The sequence below is a fragment of the Pelophylax lessonae genome (genome assembly GCF_965119305.1).
Source record: "Pelophylax lessonae genome assembly, chromosome: 11".
Classification (NCBI taxonomy): domain Eukaryota; kingdom Metazoa; phylum Chordata; class Amphibia; order Anura; family Ranidae; genus Pelophylax; species Pelophylax lessonae.
Genome location: NC_138778.1, coordinates 41,405,122 through 41,426,116, shown reverse-complemented (window position 1 = coordinate 41,426,116; position 20,995 = coordinate 41,405,122). Strand labels below are relative to the sequence as shown.

General features: G+C 43.9%; 1 protein-coding gene across 2 annotated transcripts in view; it reads right to left on the bottom strand.

Annotated features, from left to right (window-relative positions):
• PPP1R16B (protein phosphatase 1 regulatory subunit 16B) overlaps positions 1 to 20,595 on the bottom strand; it is a 123,625-nt gene extending 103,030 nt beyond the window's left edge. For both annotated transcript variants that reach the window (XM_082271376.1, XM_082271375.1), the window contains exon 1: positions 20,356 to 20,595. The gene's annotated coding sequence lies outside the window, so the exon portion shown is untranslated. The remainder of the gene's footprint in view (positions 1 to 20,355) is intronic.
• Positions 20,596 to 20,995: the final 400 nt, after the last annotated feature.

The following is a 20,995-nucleotide window of genomic DNA, read 5'->3' as shown; positions in this document are numbered from 1 at the left end:
CGAGCCAACAGCCCAGCGCTCCAGTAAGCGCGCAGGGGGGTGGGCAGAGCAGTCACCAGCTCTCTGCTTAAGGAGCTCTGAGAACCAAGCGGTTCAGCATCAAACCGATGCAGCATCAAACCGATGCTGCATCCACCTAGGTAAGTATGATTTAAAAAAAGGCCTCCTCCTTTTAAGGCCTCCTCCTCCACCCTCCTGCATGTGTAAATTTCAGCTTGAGATATTGAGCTCTATAAACAGAAATTTAAAGCTAAAGCAGAAAAGGAAAGCCTGGGATCATTAGAAAAGGAGCCCAGAGTTCCAACTACTGAATGAGAATTTAAAAAAGCCATATGCAATAGCTCATATACAGTATAAAATAAAATAAAAAATCTAATTTGTATTACATTTATTTCCTATTTTGAATGTATTATTTTATAAATAAACGTATATGCATACTACAGTAAATAGCTGTACTGTACTAGATATAAAAAAAAATCCATGAATGTAATAGGTATTCATTTTAAAAAAATATTAAATATATTATTAAATTTAGCTAGGGTAAGTTCCTAAAATTGTCTTAAAATCAGCTCTTCGGCTCTTCATTCCCTACATGGATAGGGAAGGGCAGCACTAAAGGTCAATCAGGCTCTGCTGCAGTGCACATAAGCTGACAAGAGGAGAAGACTGAGCAGTGGGATGAGCTCAACAGTGCTCTGCTGCTCCTTTACTGTCCAATCTAATGCTAGGAGCACTAAGATGACCAAGCCCTATTGTCTTACTGCAGTGGAAAAAAGCTCTACTGTCTGGCAAGGCTGTATTAACTTCAGGTTGCATGGACAGAAATAATTTGGCAGGTAAAACAGCTCCCTAAGATGCAATTCATCTGTGTATATAGCTGCTGCCCTGAAGTGTAGTTTTAGAAAACTCAGCTGATGCCAATTCTGGTAAACAAGATTACAGTGCCATGAAACATTTACACATCAGTATATTAAAGCATCACTCGTCTTTTAATAAAACTGGTGACATTTGCAGAAAAAATGCTGACAGTCTGTTTTGCAAAATCTACGCCTCTTTAAGAAATGTGAGATTTCCTGCATGCATCTAGCAGTCCCCAATATAAGACTTAACATTAGTGAATATGGGAGGCAAATCTGGCTGCAACACTTAAAAGGTAACCCTACTTCCGTGGGGAAAAAAAATAGTAAAAAAAAAAAAACAATATAGCGTATACAATTGTGACACAAATCATATTGTAATTGAATGGTATTAAAAATTACATTTCCTTTTCAATCTGCAGCTGTTGTAATTTTCTGAAAATGCAATGCAATATGGCTACCTGGAGCTGTTCTGTACACAGAATGTATACTGACCACACCCCAGAAACATCATTTCCTGCTTGTGTGATTGGCTCACCAATTTTCCCAGAAGTCTGCAGTAAGATACAAGTCAGATTTCTGGCATCCCCTGCAACAAAAATGTCATTTTTGGTGAGATACTACCAATAGGAACACGTCTAAAGGGATGCAGGCCCAGCAGCTTCCCTCATTAGAGCCCTGCAGCTGCCACAGCTGATAGATAATTATGAAACCACTCCCATTAGACCCTCTCAGCACAGAGGAACAAACAATGATTTCTTCAGAATAACAAAAGGTAGGAATGTGCAACAAAGTTTGTTAAAATATTTGTAATGTACAGAGATCACTCAGAGGGGAATGTTTTTTTCTCAACAAAAGTGGAGTTACGCTTTAACCCGACTTCCAGGGTACCCCCATGACACAGAGACCAATGGTTGTTCACTACATGCTTTTCCATGAAAGCAAAACAGCAGGTTTACTTAACACCCCGACCCAGCACATATCAAAACATACCTACCTTTTCTTCACTCTCACTGTTCATCTACTAGGAGCAGCAAGAATATATGATACTTCAAAGTTTGGAGTAGTGGGTAACTCATATGACAGCTCAGTGGTTGACTTGGTAGTGGCTAGCTCATGTGACAGCTCAATGGTTGGCCCTGCACTGTCATATGGAGGCAGGAAGGGCTCTCAGCCCAGTGTAACCTGGGAATGGAGTGACTCAGAGCTTAGAGAAAGCAGCTTGTCTTATTCCTTGGGCCAAATGGAAGGGCAGAGGAAAGGAGGAAGTAAAAGTGTGTGCAACTGGAGGACTGAGCATTAAAATGAATATATCAATGGACAAAGAACAGATTCTCATTAAAACAAAGGCATATTGAACTGTGTAAAATACCAAATAATAATAAATAATAATAGTACAAATAATACAAATAATAATAGTGTATTATAAAGGCAGTTGTTTTTTTATTTTGGATAAAATGGGGAGGGTAGACCCTCAGCCAAGTTGTTTTTGTTGTCTGTCTGGGCAAATCATCCAACAGGGACAAATGTTCTGGACAACTGTCTGAAGCTGGCCATGCACTATTACATTTTTTGTTGTTCAGCTTGTGGGCGCTATACAGTGTGGATAGACGACTCTCCCAATTCATTGTATTTTGACAGCTGGCACCAGCGACTGTCAGAACACTCAAACAGCAGCTGCCTGTGATTGGATGCAGTAGCTGTTTGGCCAACAGTTTTCCACTTGGCTCCTTCCATTTTGAAGAATGTCGGGCAGGAGGGAGCCAACAAGAGAATTTTGCTCAGTTTTGGAAAATTCGAACAATGTATGGCCAGCTTAACCACTTCAAAACCAGGCCTATTTCTGAAAAAATATTTCTTTCTATATTTCTATTTCTTACAAGTAAAAATCAGTATATTTTGCTAGAAAATTACTTAGAACCCCCAAACATTATATATCATTTTTTTTTTTTTTAGCAAACACCCTAGAGAATAAAATGACGGTTCTTGCAATATTTTATGTCACACAGTATTTTTTCGCACAATTTGTTTGGAAGAAATACACTTCACTGAATTAAAAAAAAAAAAACAGTAAAGTTAGCCCGATTTATTTTTATAATGTAAAAGATGATATTACGCCAAGTAAATAGATACTAACATGTTACGCTTTAAAATTGCACGCACTCATGGAATGGCGACAAAGTACGGTACTTAAAAATCTTTATAGGCGACGCTTTAAACATTTTAAACGGTTACCAGTTTAGAGTTAGAGAAGAGGTCTTTTGCTAACAATCGCGGCAATACATCACATGTGTGATTTGAACATCGTTTACATTTGAAGGCGTGATTTACGTATGCCTTTTCTTACCCGGGGATGGGGGCGCATTAAACATTTTTTTTTCTTATTTATTTTTTTATTTTTTTTATTATTTTTACACTGTTCCTTTAAAAAAAAAAAAAATTCTGATAACTTTTATTGCTGTCACAAGAAATGTAAACATCCCCTCCCGCCGCTTGTGATAACGGCTGAGCGGCTATTTAGCCACATTGGTTGTTATCACATGAAAGCTGACCGCCAGCTCTAAAAAATGGTACCGGGGTGATGCCTCTAACCACTTCAACAGAATGACTTACAGGTACGTGATTTTGCGTGAAGTGGATAAGATAGGAGATTTCCTCTCAGGCAGTTCACACTTAGGCCCCTTTCACACTGTAGAGTCCGTCAGCGGACTCCGTTTTTCTCAGCGGGGAAACGATCCGCCGATCCCCCGCTGAGCAGGCAGATGGCAACTCTGTCCTTTTCGTTATAATGGGATAGCGCTGTCAGGGGTTTAGGAAGAGATCCTGCCACCTCCTAAAGGCCTGTTTTTTTTTTCCTTTGTTTTTCTTTTATAATAGGCAGCCTCTGCCAGGGGTTCAGGAGGAAATCCTGCCACCTCCTGAATGCCCTTTTCTTTATAATGGGATGCCGCTGTTGGGGGTTCAGGAGGATATCCTGCCACCTCCTGGATGCCCTTTTCTTTATAATGGGATGCCACTGTCAGGGGTTCAGGAGAAGATCCTGCCACCTCCTGAATGCCCTTTTCTTTATAATGGGATGCTGCTGTCAGGGGGTTCAAGAGGAGATCCTGCCACCTCCTGAATGCCGCTGTCAGGGGTTCAGGAGAAGATCCTGCCACCTCCTGAATGCCCTTTTCTTTATAATGGGATGCTGCTGTCAGGGGTTCAGGAGGAGATCCTGCCATCTCCTGAATGCCCTTTTCTTTATAATGGGATGCTGCTGTTAGGGGGTTCAAGAGGAGACCCTGCCACCTCCTGAATGCCGCTGTCAGGGGTTCAGGAGAAGATCCTGCCATTTCCTGAATGCCCTTTTCTTTATAATGGGATGCTGCTGTCAGGGGTTCAGGGGAAGATCCTGCCATTTCCTGAATGCCCTTTTCTTTATAATGGGATGCCGCTGTTGGGGGTTCAGGAGGAGATCCTGCCACCTCCTGGATGCCCTTTTCTTTATAATGGGATGCTACTTTGAGGGGTTCAGGGGAAGATTCTGCCACCTCCTGAATGCCCTTTTCTTGATAATTGGATGCCACTATCAGGGGTTCAGGAGAAGATCCTGCCATCTCCTGAATGCCCTTTTCTTTATAATGGGATGCTGCTGTTAGGGGGTTCAAGAGGAGACCCTGCCACCTCCTGAATGCCGCTGTCAGGGGTTCAGGAGAAGATCCTGCCACCTCCTGAATGCCCTTTTCTTTATAATGGGATGCCGCTGTCAGGGGTTCAGGGGAAGATCCTGCCACCTCCTGAATGCCCTTTTCTTCATAATGGGATGCCACTGTCAGGGGTTCGGGAGGAGATCCTGCCACCTCCTGAATGCCCTTTTCTTTATAATGGGATGCCGCTGTCAGGGGGTTCAGGAGGAGATCCTGCCACCTCCTGAATGCCGCTGTCAGGGGTTCAGGAGAAGATCCTGCCACCTCCTGAATGCCCTTTTCTTCATAATGGGATGCCACTGTCAGGGGTTTGGTAGGAGATCCTGCCACCTCCTGAATGCCCTTTTCTTTATACTGGGATGCCGCTGTCAGAGGTTCAGGAGGAGATCCTGCCATTTCGTAAATGCCTTTTTTTTTTTGTTTTAATTTTAAATGGACAGCCGCTCTCAGGGGTATTAGGTGGAGATCTTGCCACTCCCTGAATACTTTTTTTTTTTTTTTTTATAATAGGCATCCACTGTCAGAGATTCGGTGGAAGATCCTGACACCTCCTGAATGCATTTTTTTGTTTTTGATTTTACCATGGGGCTAATGCACTTCAATTGCCAGCCAATCATTTGGCTCACGCTTGCAGTGCAGCCCCATAGATCATAGTGAACGAGTCAGACTGGTGATGCCACCCAGGGCCATCTTACCGAATGGGCACGCTGGGCAGTTGCCCGGGGGCCCCAATTTCAAAGGGGGCCCCACCTGCTCAGTGACCCAGCCAGGCATTAGTCTCGATTCCTGTGTGCATCCTTCCGCCAAACTTAGCAGACGGCAAGCGCCTGTGGGCCCTGCACTGCTGTCAAGCCACTGGGGCCGTGGGGGGGGGGGGGCCCGCAACTGCAGGAATGTTTGTCCACCTCCACGGGAACAGGCACACACAGGACAGTCGAGTCTGACTCCCGTCCGTGTGTGTGTTCACCGGACCCAGCTGCCGAACTTGGAAACTGTCATTAGCCTGGCACTGCTGTACCAATAAATAAAGCCTTATTGATAATTTGCATTTTTATTCTCGTGGGTGATTGTGTAGGCAGGGCCCCAGTGCACTGCATTGCCCGTGGCCCTTTAATGCTCTTAAGATGGCACTGATGCCACCTGTTATTTCGGCAAGCAGTTAAATTTGCTGCGGCCGGGGCATGTGAACAGCCTACCCCAATTGCTGGTTAGCCTTTTTGGTGAGTGGCTGGGGGGGGGGGGTCAAACTCAATACTACCCCCGTGAAAGAGGCCTTTCTGTAGCATTAAGACAATAAATCAAGGAAAATCTCCCCTGCAGGATACAAATCTCAAAAAAATACCCTGATCAGGGTTTCAACTCTTCCCTATCCAAAACTAAAAAGAAAAAATCAAACTTCGATACATGGACCATGATAAGTCCTGGTTCACACCTATGCATTTTTTTTAGTGCATTTCAGTTTTGCAGAAACACACTACAGTCCATTTAACATGGTTTTCTATGGGTCACGTTCACATCTGTGCATTTTATGGACTTTTTTCTGGTTTTTGGTTCCATAGATTGATCAAAAATGCAAAATGCACCTGGAATATGCAAACTGCAACCTGCATAGTTGTGAATCAGTCCTAAGGAGGGCTTCCCAGGAATGTTTCTATTGCCAGCCTGGAATTACACGGTCATTTTAGTTTTAAATAATTCTTAGCGGTGTTCCAGTTAGCAACACAATGTATTACAAAGTAATATGTGCTGATACATTGCTTCATCACCCCATGATCCAATTGATAGCACAGGAGGTTTATTCTCTGATCATTCAGCTATGGGGAGCTTCCTGTGCGGTTGACACAGCCAGATACGTCAACTGAAACCAGAGCAGGAAAGACAGAGACCGAGCGCTGATGTGACTTCCTGCAGTGACACTCAGCTCAATACTAGCAGAGGATGAAGCACACAATAAACACGCAGAGGATCAGTAAAAAACAGAGCGGCTCAGACAGTGTATAAAACGCATTTCTAGTTGTGACATAACATAGCATTGATATTTCTGTTCCTGCAATGCTTGGTAAGACACAACATCCAGCCTGCTAGAATCTCGCAGTTTGGAGTTTGATATGTAAATATTTTTTTAACCACTTGACCTCCCCATTTTTTTGCGATACAACATTGCAATATTTTAACTGACAATTGCGCGATCATGCAACACTGTACCCAAGTAAAATGTTTTATCCTTTTTTTGTCCCCGCAAATAGAGCTTTCTTTTGAGGGGTATTTGATCACCTCTGCGTTTTTTGACTTGTGCGCTAGGAACAAAAAAAGACCGACAATTTTGAAAAAAAAAAAAAGAGCATTTTTTACTTTCTGCTATCCAATAAAAAAAAAAAAAAAAAAAAAAAAAAAACAAACGTCATCAATTAAGAGCCGGTTCACACTGAGGCAATACGACTCCTTACTACTTCGGGGGCGACTTGTGCATTACCATGCACCACGACTTCGGAGCGACTTGCAGGGACTTCACATAATGGAAGTCTATGCAAGTCGCTCCGAGGTCGCCCCGAAGTAGTACAGGACCCTTTTTCTAAGTCGGAGCGACTTGTGACGCTCCTATTAGAACGGGTCCTGTAGCGGTCAATGGGAGCAAGTCGCCTGACAAGTCGCGCTAGTGTGGACCGGCTCTTAGGCCACTATGTATTCTGCTACATATTTTTTGTAAAAACAAAAAACCCCAATAAGTGTATATTGATTGGCTAACATCTACAAACTATGGGATATTTTTATTTATTTATTTATTACTAGCAACTGCGGTGATCAGCGACTTATAGCAGGAATTCAATATTGCAGGGAACATTTTGACACACACTGACACTTTTGGCACTTTGTGGGAACCAGTGACACTAATACAGTGATCAGTGCTAAAAATATGCACTGTCACTGTACTAATGACACTGGCTGGGATGGGGTTAACATCAGGGGCGATCAAAGGGTAAACTTTGTGCCTGACCAGTGTTTTTCTAAACTGTAGGAGGTGCTTTTACTAGGGGAAGAGATGGAATCAGGGGCGTAACTACAGGGGTTGCAGCGGTTGCAATTGCAACCGGGCCCCATGCTCCAGGGGGCCTGTGCAACTCCCCTGTACACCTGGATAGGAGGGGGGGGGGGGGGGCAGCATGTAGAGAAATCACTGTCCTTTTTCCTCCTGTAGCTGCAGGAGGAAAATTGAGGAGATTGCTTCCTCTGTATGCTGCCCCCGCCACTCCTCCTATCCAGTTCACTTGTGTTCTGCTGTCTCTGGGGGCCCCTGTGTGCTCCCCTGGCCCCCCCCCTACTGTGCTGCCCCCCCCCCCCCCCACTGTGCTCCCTTTTCCTCTCCTGCCGGCTGCTGCAGGGGATGTGTCACAATAGAGGACCAGGAAGGGGTCGGTAAATAAATAAATAATAATAATAAATATGAATGGTCAGAGTCATTGTCAGTGACATTGTAACAAAATAAAATAAAATGATAAAAAAAGAATACAATTAAAATACCGAAAAATAAAAAACTACTGACACCAGTGGGTGAACTTCCAGGATTGCAAAGGTCACACTTGCAACCGGGCCTTGGCATTCCACCCCCGTGGGTGGGGAGGCCCCAAGATGGCAGGAAGGGGGCCCACTGCAGAACTTGTGAAAGGGTCCCGCTGCGGGACCATAATAAAAGGCCCTGCAACGAGAGTAAAGGGCCCCAGGATCAGTGGGAAGAGCCCCAGGCTTGAAGGGAAGGGCCCCGACCAAGGGGGGCCCTTCATGGTTTCTTGCACCGGGGCCCTGAAGGTTCTAGTTACGCCTCTGCATGGAATGTTTTCCCTTCTTTGCAGGAACACAAACTCCATCCCTTCCCTCCTGTCAGAATGGCAATCTGCCCTGTTTACATAGACAGATTGCAAGTTCTGTCTCTGTGGCTGATGATCGCCTCCCACTGTGTGTAATCACAGCAAGAATAAGCCTTCAGGCCCTACCATGGGTCCCACTGGGTCTATTGGACCCAGGCAGAACTTTGAGAGGGGCAGCAAATCGATGCCCAAGATTTCTTTTTCCAGCAGTTTTGGGTGTCATCAGTTTGTGGCGTGTTACAGGCGGCATTTTCCCATCTTATACTGCCGTGCAAACTGATGAGTATGAGGAGGCGGAGGGTCCCCTCCAGGGAACGTTCCTTATGTGATTGTGGTGTGCGCAATGACGTCAGACATTCAGACAAACAAAATAATACTGGAGTTTGTGGTTTGGAATTGAATATAATGGTATGCCATAAAATTGTGTATGTAGATAAGGTGCTGTCGCATATAAATCTGACTTCCTGATACAATTAATTTTAGTTTTAATTATCATGATACAAAATAAAAATTGTGTGGGCCTTTTGGTGGGCTTGATTTTTTTTTGGGGGGGCGGCAGCATTTAATTTTTGGACCCAGGCAGCACAATGGCTTGGGCCAGCCCTGCCCCAGAGGCACTCATTCGCGCCCCCTAGCCGGAAGTGCAGGACCACGTGATCCTGCGCACAGCGGCTGCCCTGTAGCAGTAAAACTACTATAGGGCTGTCTGCAAATGGTGAAAGTCCACCAATAGCCAAAACGAATATTAAGGTTTTGCCTGGCTTCTGGCAATTGGAATGACTGGGGCTAGTTACCTTAAAGCGAATCTTCACTGCAACTGAGTGCCACAAACCAAAAACACTATTAAATTCATTTTTAATATTTAAAACACCACTCTAGCATTTCTAGCCATGGCCATCCTGACTAAGGGCAGATGATTCATGTAGCATTTACTTCCTGGAATCCATCTGCATTTAGTTCAGCACCACTTAGTTGCCAGGCACAGAGCACCAACTAATCCTCAGCAGATAGAGAGAGTACCCCGCCAGACTCACCACCCAGCAGAAACAGGCACCTGCAGCCACCAGGATAATCTGCACTGCACGTGCGGTGATCAAGAAGTAAAAGGATCCAGGAGTCAGCACCAGGGGAGGAGGAGGGACTCCCACCGCTGAAATCCCCACCCACAGGGGTCCACTGTGATGGCCGGAGCTATTTTCAATGGCAAACTACCTCAAAATGGCCGCCGGACTACACAAACATGGCCGCCGTGCCTAGAAACACACAGGCTACAACAAAATGGTGGCCTGAGTTGCACCACAAGGCTTCCAGGGACCCAGGAGGGATCCCTAGGCCTCGGGGACAGATCCAGGCAGGACGGGGGACCCTGGCAGGAGCCCCCACCAGGTACAACCCCCCCCACTGCACAGCCGATCGTCCGGTCGCTGGTGGCACACCCCCCCAGCCCCCACTGCCAGTAATGCGCCCTGTCCCCACCCCAGGAGGTGGACCAGACCACCCAAACAGCCCCAGAATAAGTGGAGGGGGGGTAGGATGGGGGACAGAGGAAAGGGGGTGCCTGACAGGAAGGAGGTGAACCAGGGGGTCCGACTGTCCCAAGGGGGGCCCACTTCCACCCCAAAACCCTCCAGGGGGAGAGGGGGGAACAACTACTCACCATACCAGAAACTGGGTGGGCATCGCTCGAGACAGAACTCCTCTCCATCGAAATGGGGGGTTGTCGGCCAGGAGCAATACTGCCATTCGGGCCGAGACCCAGCCGTATGTGACCTTGTGAGGCATTTAACTCGCAGGCCGGCCCCTGTCCAGTGGAGCTATGTCGCGGCTGACCTAGCGCAGACCAGACAGGGATGACCACTGGATCTAGATTATCCAGCCCGTCGCCCAGTCCAGCAGTTGATTGTAGAAAAACAGAAAAAATCCAGGAGAAAAAAAAGAAAGAATTTGCCAGGACCAAAGATCCCAGCAAGGAACTAGGTCCTTACTCCTGACTAAGCAAAAAAAAAAAAAACTGAGTACCTATAGCAGAGGGAGTATATCCTCTGGGACTGCCCATAGGCGTAGCCAGACTTTTTTTCTGCCTAGTGTCCTACTCCTGGAGGAGGCAGTATAACCCAATGGTTAAGAATATCAGGAGTCGTGTCTGTCAATGAACGAAAGAGAAATGAAAAACCCAGTTTTCGAATACCACCAAAAGAAAGCTCTATGTGTGAAAAAATTACATTAATTTAATTTGCCTACAATGTTGTTGCATTACAGCGCAATTGACAGTTAAAATAGCGCAATGCTAAATAGCAAAATTGGCCCTGATCATGAAGGGGGTAAAACCTTATGGAGGTCAAGTGGTTAAAATAAGGTCAATTAGCATACTTCATCAAAACCAAATCACTCTAATGTTTAATGTAATAGAACACTCTCTTATAAGCCATACACACTATAAGATTTTCTGAAGACTTTTTCCTTTAGATTTACCAAAAACCATATAATATGAGGTCAAACCTAAACACTTTCAATTTGTATGCAATCTGGCAGGCCCCTGCACTACATAGAAAAGGTAAATCTGAAGGAAAAAGTCTTCAGAAAATCTTATAGTGTGTATGGCCCATTACTATTGGTAGAAGACCACTGTTTCTGCTTTCTCCTTCACGTGACCTTAAACCTAGGCATATGATCACATGGTCCCAGGCTACCAGGAGCAAAGCATTTGTCATTACAGACCGCAAAGAGCAGTCATTGTTTGAGGTTAATTAAAAGAAAGAAAAGCCTTTATATGTAATGTGCAAACATGGCCAATCCCTTGTACATATATTTAATTAAAATATACTTAGAAATAAAGTTTACAAAACAATATGACCCACTGATAAGATTATTTACTTTAAGATTATTATTTTGCACGTGTATTTCTTATAAAAAAAAAAAAAAAAAATTAAAGACCATGGTTTCCCTTTAACTGTACTTGGCTGTGTTGTCTGGCAGGAGCATGTCAATCCTAATATTGGATGAACAGAATTTTGGCAGGTAAGACAGTTTACATTTATGGATTTTAACTGGGTAGCGAAAGTTAGTACAGAGCAAGCTTTTAAACCACTTGACCTTTAGAAGATTTACCCCCCTCCCCAAAACCCCCCCCCCCCACCCCCCACCCGTTCCCCCGTCTTGACCAGGACATTTTTTGCTATACGGCACTGCTTTTTTTTAACTGACAATTGCGCGGTCATGCAACACTGTACATAAATTAAGTTTCATTTTTTTTTCCTCACAAATAGAGTATTCTTTTGGTGGTATTTGATCATCGCTTTATTTATTTATTTATTTATTTATTTATGTTTTTTGAGTTATAAACAAAAAAGACAGACAATTTTGAAAAAAAAAAAAAAAAACAATATTTTTTACTTTCTGCTATAAAACACATCTAAGAAAAAAATTTAAAAAGTCTAATTTCTTCATAAATTTAGGCCGCTTCGTAATCCTTTGAAATATTTTTGGTAAATAAAAATCCCAACAAGCCTATATTGATCTGTCTGTGCAAAAGTTATAGCGTCTACAAAACTATGGGATATATACTGGAATTTTTATTTATTTAACTTATTTTTATATACTTGTAATGGTGGCGATCAGAGACTTATTATAGCGGGACTGCAATATTGCGGCAGACAGTCTGACAGTTTTGACTTTTTTTTTGGGAACAATTGACACTAATACAGTGATCAGTGCTAAAAATATGCACTGTCACTGTACTAATGACACTGGCCCGGAAGGGGATAAACATCTAGGGCAGTGATGGCGCACCTTGGCACCCCAGATGGTTTTGAACTACATTTCCGATGATGCTCGTGCACACTGCAGTGTAGCTGGGAATCATGGGAAATGTAGTTCTAAAACATCTGGGGTGCCAAGGTTCGCCATCACTGATCTAGGACGATCAGGGGGTTAAATGTGTGCCTAACCAGTGTTTTTGTGTACTGTGTGTGCTGCTTTCACTTAGGGATGTGCTGTTTTTTATTCCCTGCTTTGCTGGGAAACAAAATGCAACACATCTTGACTGATAGGACGGAGCTCTGTATTGTTTACCTATGTGTCTTCTCGATGATCAGCGGGTGCCAGCGGACATCCATTGGCCAGAACCCGCTGATCAGCTTCTACTGTGACTGCCCGCAAGTGCAGAATCCCGTATATATTCGTGATTCTGCACAGAATGGCCTCCCTTTAGCAGTAAATCTGCTGTAAGACAACTGTTTAAAAATGTGGTGAGGAGTTAGAACACCTGTCAGGTTTTTATTAGTGTTTGTGTCCCTGATCAGCAGATTCACTGAACACCAGTGTCACCAGAATTGAAAGTAAGGGTCCTTTCACACTGTCCGTTCCGTTGACGGAGTCCATTCTGCTCAGCAGGGTATTGATCCGCTGATCCCCGCTGAGCAGGCGGGTGACAGCTGTCAGATCCCCGCTGTCCTCTATGGGGGAATCGGATGAGAACGGACCGCCTGTCATTCTTTTTTATATTTTATTAGTAATGGCAGTGATCTGCGATTTTTAGCAGGACTGTGACATTGCAGCGGACAGATCGGACACCTAACTGACATTTTTGACACTTTTGGGGGTACCAGTGACATTACTACAGTAATCAGAGCTAACAATATGCACTGTTACTGTAATAATGACACTGGCAGGGAAGGGGTTTACCTAGTGGTGATCAAAGGGTTAATTGTGAGCCTAGGGGAGTGTTTACTAACTGTGGGGGGAGGGGCTTGTGAAATGATCAAAGAGACCTGTGATCCTATATAGAAGGATCACAGGCGCTCTGTAATCATTTCAGATAGAAGAACGGTCAGCTGTGTTTACAACAGCTGACCGTCCTTCTCTCTCAGCGGGGAGCGATCGCGGGTGGCCGGTGGCAATCGTGGCTGCCGATTCCGCCGGTCCTGCCGGTCCCATGGATCAGCATCCCCGCTGCCTTGTGGGGGCAGGAGCGCGCCACCGGTGGCTGCCAGCACCATGACGTAGGGCTACGTTGGTTCACGCAGGAGAGGCTGCCTGCCGCAGTAAATCTGCAGTGGGCGTTCCTAATGTGGTTAATGAGATGGAAAAGCACATGACAGTGGTTTTAACCCCCTACTCTTCACAAAATGAAAATGGCGGAAGGATCCATGGCATGCAGCAGGGGAAACTATTTAGAGCCGGTTCACATAAATGCGATGACAGACATTGCATGTGAATCGGAGCGCACTGCTCTGCAAATCACATGCGATGTCTGTGCAATGCCAATTCAGCCATACAGATTGTATGGCTGAATTCGCATCGCATTCGAGCACAACTCGCACAGGAGCCTTTTTTGGGTCCACACCAGAATCGGATCGCATGGTGGTTCACACCTATGCGATCAGATTCATGTCTGAACTGACAGTTCGCACTGCGATATGTGAACTGATCTGGGGGTGTCGTTACCTCTGTATTGACACCCCCAGCGATTTGCATATGGCAGTGTGAACTGCCTGTGAGTTGAGTGCGATGCGGGAACCCACAGTGGATTCGCAGGGTTCCCACATCGCATATGTGTGAACCGGGACTCAGACAATTCTGGAAGTGTCAGATTTTGAAGACTCCCTAGGTTTTCTTCAGATTGTAGGCGCGGGCAGCGGAAAGAGGTAAGCATTACCTATCTTCCTTACAAGGAAGCTTTAACCTTTACCCTGCCTCCCTGCACATACTTACCTTCCTTTCCTTGTCCCTCTGCTATGTTTGGCAGCATAGAGTGAAGAGAGGAAGCCATGTGTAAGCTCCAAATTGGTCAAGTCAGATCTCACACTGGACAGAGGACTCTCCCCTTGTGACAATGCTGGGTGCCTGGGTGGCCATTTACAAAGTTCCAGCCTCGTCAGGTAGGAGTGAAGGGAGGGGGTCATATACTCCCCATACCTGAAAGTACAGAGCATTTACCTTCAGTCCTGATGGCCGAATGGAGGGGCAGGGGAGCCAAGGGAGAGTGATTGTATACATCTGCGAAGGAAGGCCATTAAATTAACCCATTGCTTTGCCCTGCATGGGTAAAACATATCTTCATGCTATAACTAAACTCTATACCAGTGGTCTCTAAACTGTGGCCCTGGGGCCAGATACAACCCTTTGCTTGTATTTATCTGGCCCTTGAGACATTATTACTGCCACTGACCCCCAACAATGGGGTATAATTCCTGTCACTGAACCCAACAATGGGGCATAATTCCTGCCACTGACACCAACAATGGGGCATAATTTCTGCCACTGACCCCAATAATGGGGCATAATTCCTGCCACTGAAACCAACAATTGGGGCACTATTCATTCCACTGACACCAACAATAGGGCACTACTCCTTCCACTGACACAAACGATGGTGCATAATTCCTTCCACTGACCCCAACAATGGGGCATAATTCTTGCCACTGACCCCAACAATGGGGCATAATTCCTGCCACTGAAACCAACAACGGGGCACTATTAATTCCACTGACACCAACAATGGAGCACTATTTCTTCCACTGACACAAACGATGGGGCATAATTCCTTCTACTGACCCAAACGATGGAGCATAATTCCTTCCGCTGACCCCAACAATAGGGCATAATTCCTGCCACTGAAACCAACAATGGGGCACTATTCCTTCCACTGACACAAATGATGGGGCATAATTCCTTCCACTGACCCCAACAATGGGGCATAACTCCTTCCACTGACCCCAACAATGGGGCATAATTCCTGCCACTGACCCCAACAATGGGGCATAATTCCTGCCACTGACCCCAACAATGGGGCATAATTCCTGCCACTGAAACCAACAATGGGGCATAACTCTTCCCACTGACACCAACAATGGGCATAATTCCTGCCACTGACCCCAACAATGGGACATAATTCTTGCCAATGACCCCAACAATGGGGCATAATTCCTGCCACTGAAACCAACAATGGGGCGCTGTTCATTCCACTGACACCAATGACGGGGCATAATTCCTTCCACTGAAACAAACATGGGGGCACTATTTCTCCCACCGGCACCAACCATTTCTCCGCTAATACCAAAGGTCAGGCATTGTTCACTCCCACTGGTCACAGTCCAGCACCCCTAAAGTCTGAAGTACAGTAAACTGGCCCTTTCTTTAGAAATCTTGGAGACCCCTGTTATAGACGAAAAGAGAAATATCCCATTTAAAGTGGTATTTAAGTCTAGGTTCTCATTTCTGCATGTGCTGTTGATACATTTTTTGCGGCACGTTTTGCATTCTCTATGTGCAGTTTTGATAAGTTTTAATGCGTTTTTGGTGTTGCTAGGAGGAGGTGTTTTTTCTCACGTAGGAAAATGCACCAAAAGGACATGTACATGTGTTTTTCATGTATTTTTAATGCAATTACATTGAAGTCTATAGAGCCAAAAACGCACCGTGCTGCATGTATAAAAAGTCCCTGCATCTTTCCAAAAAAATGCATTGCAGGAAACTTCATAGATGTAAAGGGGGCCTATAGGAAAAAAGGTTTAATGGATTGTAGTGCGTTTCTGTGGGTCTGCAAATGAAATAAAAAACCACATAGATGTGAATCTAGCCTTACTCACTACATGAACCTTTTTTAGTTTTTCCCTACTCCCTCCCTTTTAAAAAAATGATAAAAACTTTTATTCTAATTTTTACTTCTATGTTCTTTTTTGTGCAGCAAGGCAGCACTTCCTAGTATCTGGCCTAGGCCGGGCGCCATTGCCTCCTGGGATTGCTATATTACAGTTATTCCAGGAGTCAGTGTGGTTATTAAGCCACAACTTTGCAGCACATCTTTGCATGCAGAGCAGACTTCTGCATGTGTGAACAAATGCTGGCGGGCGGCACTATAGAAGCAATCTGCCAGAAGCTGGCGGTATTTGTGTGCATACGCAGAAATTTACTGCTTGTCAGGAATTCTGTACAGAACAGACAGTACACAGTCCAAATGGGCTTACCAAATGCTGCTTAACTGCAAACAGGAAACAGGAAACTTTATTCAGGGAAAAGACATAGAGCATACCATATAGCAACTACAAACTTATAAACACTGCCATCTACTGGTTGAAGAATAGATCTCTACTGAATATTTGTATTGATGTAGTTGTTGCATAAAATACAAATGAACCAACAGCAGAGGGGTGGGGAGGTAGACGTAGTCGCAGGGGGAAGGGGAGTGGTTCAGGAGTTCACAGAGAATGTTACAAGGAGACGGAAAACTATTTTATGGAAAATTGTTTACAGGGCCATTAATTTTTGGATATGCATGGATTCTTTTTGGAGAATAAGGATATTTTGAGTCACTACAATGGGCACTGATGTGAAAAGGCCCTACTAGTTGCTACAGTATATACAGTACATTTTATTATAAATGGTAATATAAAAAAAAAAATTATAAATCAAACATTACTGCAAATAAAATTGCCATTAAACAATACTAGCTAGAAGAACTGACACCACTAGATTTTATTCCTAGACCTATCACCACTCATTCTTGTCAGCGTGCCACATGACATCAGGAAGCATGGAAACCGATTAGCAGGAAGCGTAATCAGTGCAAATATGCACAAATGCCAGGAATTCTCAGCATCACCTGAGATTAACGTATAAGCCTCCAACCTCCTGTGGTGACTCTGTGATCTGGAACTGAACTGGAATAGAACTAGTTAAAGCCTCCTTCTACAGCTCGAGATGCAGAGGCATCATGCGGTCTTCACACAGCAAGAAAGTCCAAAGGATGAGCTTAGAAATCGCACGGCAAATAGAATCCAGAAATTATACGCTGTCATGCCTTTTCTTCCAGAAAACCTAGGCCCAATTTTACTGCGCAAATAAAGGAATTCATGTTTGGCAGAATAAATACTGAATGCTTTGAACTGACGGCTATTAATCATAGTGTGCAAAAAAAATAAATACATACTACTAGTATTGATTTTTAATTAACTATGCAACCCTGTGTACATTAAATAGTTAAATAATTATCCCCGATCTATTATCAATATGCAGGTAAGGTGTGTTCATTGGGTATTCTAACACTCTCCTGTTACTTGCGTCTTACAGTTGGGTTACTCTTCACCAATTAAAAACATAACTGTACAATTCAAAGTTTTTTGGTTTATTTGGTGAAACGTAACCTCATTCATTTGTTGCATTACTGAGGTTTCAGCATAATTTGTTGGAGTGTTGCTGAAGACACCCCAGATCCGTGCAAGTTATGTACATTATATAATGTTACCTTCAGATTCAGATTTAGAATACTTTATTAATCTTAATTATTAATCAACTAGAGTTCAACTAGAGTCCAACTTTTTGGAATATATCCTGCTCATACAGGCAAGCACATGCTTAATGCCTCCATCCCACCACCTGATTGACTTGTTCCTGCATTCTGAATCCTACTATAGGGAACACCTATTTAGGCATTCATTATCTATCTAATTTATATATGATTTTCTCTATCTCTTTCTTATATCCTGGCCCTTGGACACATTATCTATCTATCTGAGATATTCTCAACCAGGGTTCCTCCAGAGGTCTCTAGGGCTCATTGACCTCCCATTTGATGGTAGATTTGGTAGAGCCAGTATGGCATTCTTCCCACTGATATTGGTTTTAGCAAGGGCTTTTCAAAGTATTTCAGGTGGTTCCTCTGGGGTAAAGAGGTTGAGAATCTATCTATCTATCTATCTATCTATCTGTCTGTCTGTCTGTCTGTCTGTCTGTCTGTCTGTCTGTCTGTCTGTCTGTCTGTCTATCTATCTATCTATCTATCTATCTATCTATCCCATTCCCAACCAATTTTCTAAAGGAATCCTAAGGTTCCTCTAGAGCAGGGATCTCCAAATTTTCTAGGCAAAGGGCCAGTTTACTGTCCTTCAGACTTTAGGAGAGCCAGACTGTGGTCATTGGGAGTAGAAAATGTCCCGGCATCAGTAGCAATAAACTATTTGGTATCAGTGGGAGGAATTGCGCTCCATCATTGGTGTCAGTGGGAGGAATTGTGCCCCCGTCATTATTGTCATTGGGCCCCATTGTTGGTGTCATTGGGAGGTATTGTGCTCCATCATTGGTGTCATTGGGAGGAATTCTGCCCCTTTATTAGTGTCAGTGGGGGAGAATCATGTCCCATTGTTGGTATCAGTGGATTAAAATAGTGCCCCAAGGGCCAGATGAAAGCAAGCAAAGGACCACATCTGGCCCCCGGGCCACCATTTTGAGACCACTGCTCTAGAGGTTGCTACAGGTCCCTTGGGCTTTGGCCTAATGTCCTTTCATCTGATGGTGCTGGCATAGTCCTGGGGTCAACAACACTTGGTAGTGCCAGTTGCCTAAAGTACATTTTTTTTTTTTGCTGTCTGTAGGGGTAGCATTTTGATCACCACTGTAAGGGTTGCCTTCTTCCCACTGACCACTAATGTAAGAAGCATTTATCTCACTGGCCACAAATTAATTGGCTTTGCCAAGGGTTCCCTGAGACCTGAAAACTATTTCAAGGGTTCCTATGAAATAAAAAGGTTGAGAAAGGCTAGTCTATCTATCTATCTATCTATCTATCTATCTATCTATCTATCTATCTATCTATCTATCTATCTATCTATCTATCTATCTATCTATCTATCCCATTCTCAACCAGGGTACCGGGGAACCCGAAGGTTGCTCCAGGGGTTGCTACAGGTTCCTTAGGCTATGGCTGATTGACCTCCCATTTGATGGCACCTGCATAATTCTGGGGTCAACACTATTTGGTAGAGCCAAAAGGAGTTGTTTTCTTTCCACTTACCACCAATGTAAGGGTGTTCATCTCACTGGCCACCAATGAATTGGTTTTACCAAGGGTTCCCTGAGACGTGAAAACTATTTCAAGGGTTCCTATGGGATAAAAAGGTTGAGAAAGGCTTATCTATCTACCGGTATCTATCTATCTATCTATCTATCTATCTATCTATCTATCTATCTATCTATCTATCTATCTATCTATCTATCTATCTATCTATCTGTCTGTCTGTCTGTCTGTCTGTCTGTCTGTCTGTCTGTCTGTCTGTCTGTCTGTCTATCTATCTATCTATCTATCTATCTATCTATCTATCTAACTATCTAACTATCTATCTATCTATCTATCTATCTATCTATCTATCTATCTGTCTGTCTATCTATGCCATTCTCAACCAGGGTACCGGGGAACCCGAAGGTTGCTCCAGGGGTTGCTACAGGTTCCTTAGGCTATGGCTAATTGACCTCCCATTTGATGGTGCCTGCATAATTCTGGGGTCAACACCATTTGGGAGAGCCAAAAGGGGTTGTATTCTTTCAAATTACCACCAATGTAAGGGTGTTCATCTCACTGGCCACCAATGAAGGGTTCTTATGGGATAAAAAGGTTGAGAAAGGCTTATCTATCTATCTATCTATCTATCTATCTATCTATCTATCTATCTATCTATCTATCTATCTATCTATCTATCTATCTATCTATCTATCTATCTATCTATCTATCTATCTATCTATCTATCTATCTATCTATCTATCTATCTATCTATCTATCTATCTATCTATCTATCTATCCATATCCTGGGACACATATATACTTTACAGCTCACCCTGGATGACCGATACACGTGTTCCCCTGCACAGAACAGTGACAATGATGTATAGGTATTGTGTCCAGTGTGAACACAGCCCCTATATATGCAGTACAGTCACACATGCTTTATGTCTCTATACTGTAGAAATTCATACAATGCTGCATATACAAGGTGTAAGTATATGATGAGTTCAATGCACCCACCGATGGTGTGCACTATACAAATCCAATTATATTACAAAATAGGATGATTTAATGTACATTTCATGCACTGGAAACCATAATGGACATATACATAAACATGTGACATGTATAGAATATCGCTGAAGCTTAGAATCAAATAGATTGTTCGTTACCTGTATGAGAATCACTGCTCTGGGACCAGAAGACGAGGATCAGGAGAAGAAGATCTCAGTGGTAGACAGGTTGACCACCGGGGCAGAGCAATCCAGAAATTGGGAGCCACCTGACAGCGTAGAGGGACTAATGCAGACAGTGCTCGGGGACCGGCGTAGAAGGCAGACTGCTGGCATCAGTGCACATTGCTGTCAGCTCTGCAGGCTAAAAAGAGGAGGCGTCTGCTGCAGCCTGAGAGCTCTGCGAGGAGAGGAGGGGGAGAGAGTGCAGAGACTGTCTCATTATACAACTCCACCTCCAGCTCTGCTAATACACAGAGTACAGCCCGCATGTCTCATACATACTACCCCGGGTGTAATACACAGACGCATTGTTCTCCGCAAAATACAGGTATAATACAGATACACCGCTCTGTGTATAATACAGATACACACCGCTCTGTGTATAATACAGATACACCACTCTGTGTATAATACAGATATACACCACTCTGTGTATAATACAGATACACACCACTCTGTGTATAATACAGATATACACCGCTCTGTGTATAATACAGATACACCACTCTGTGTATAATACAGATACACACCGCTCTGTGTATAATACAGATATACACCACTCTGTGTATAATACCGA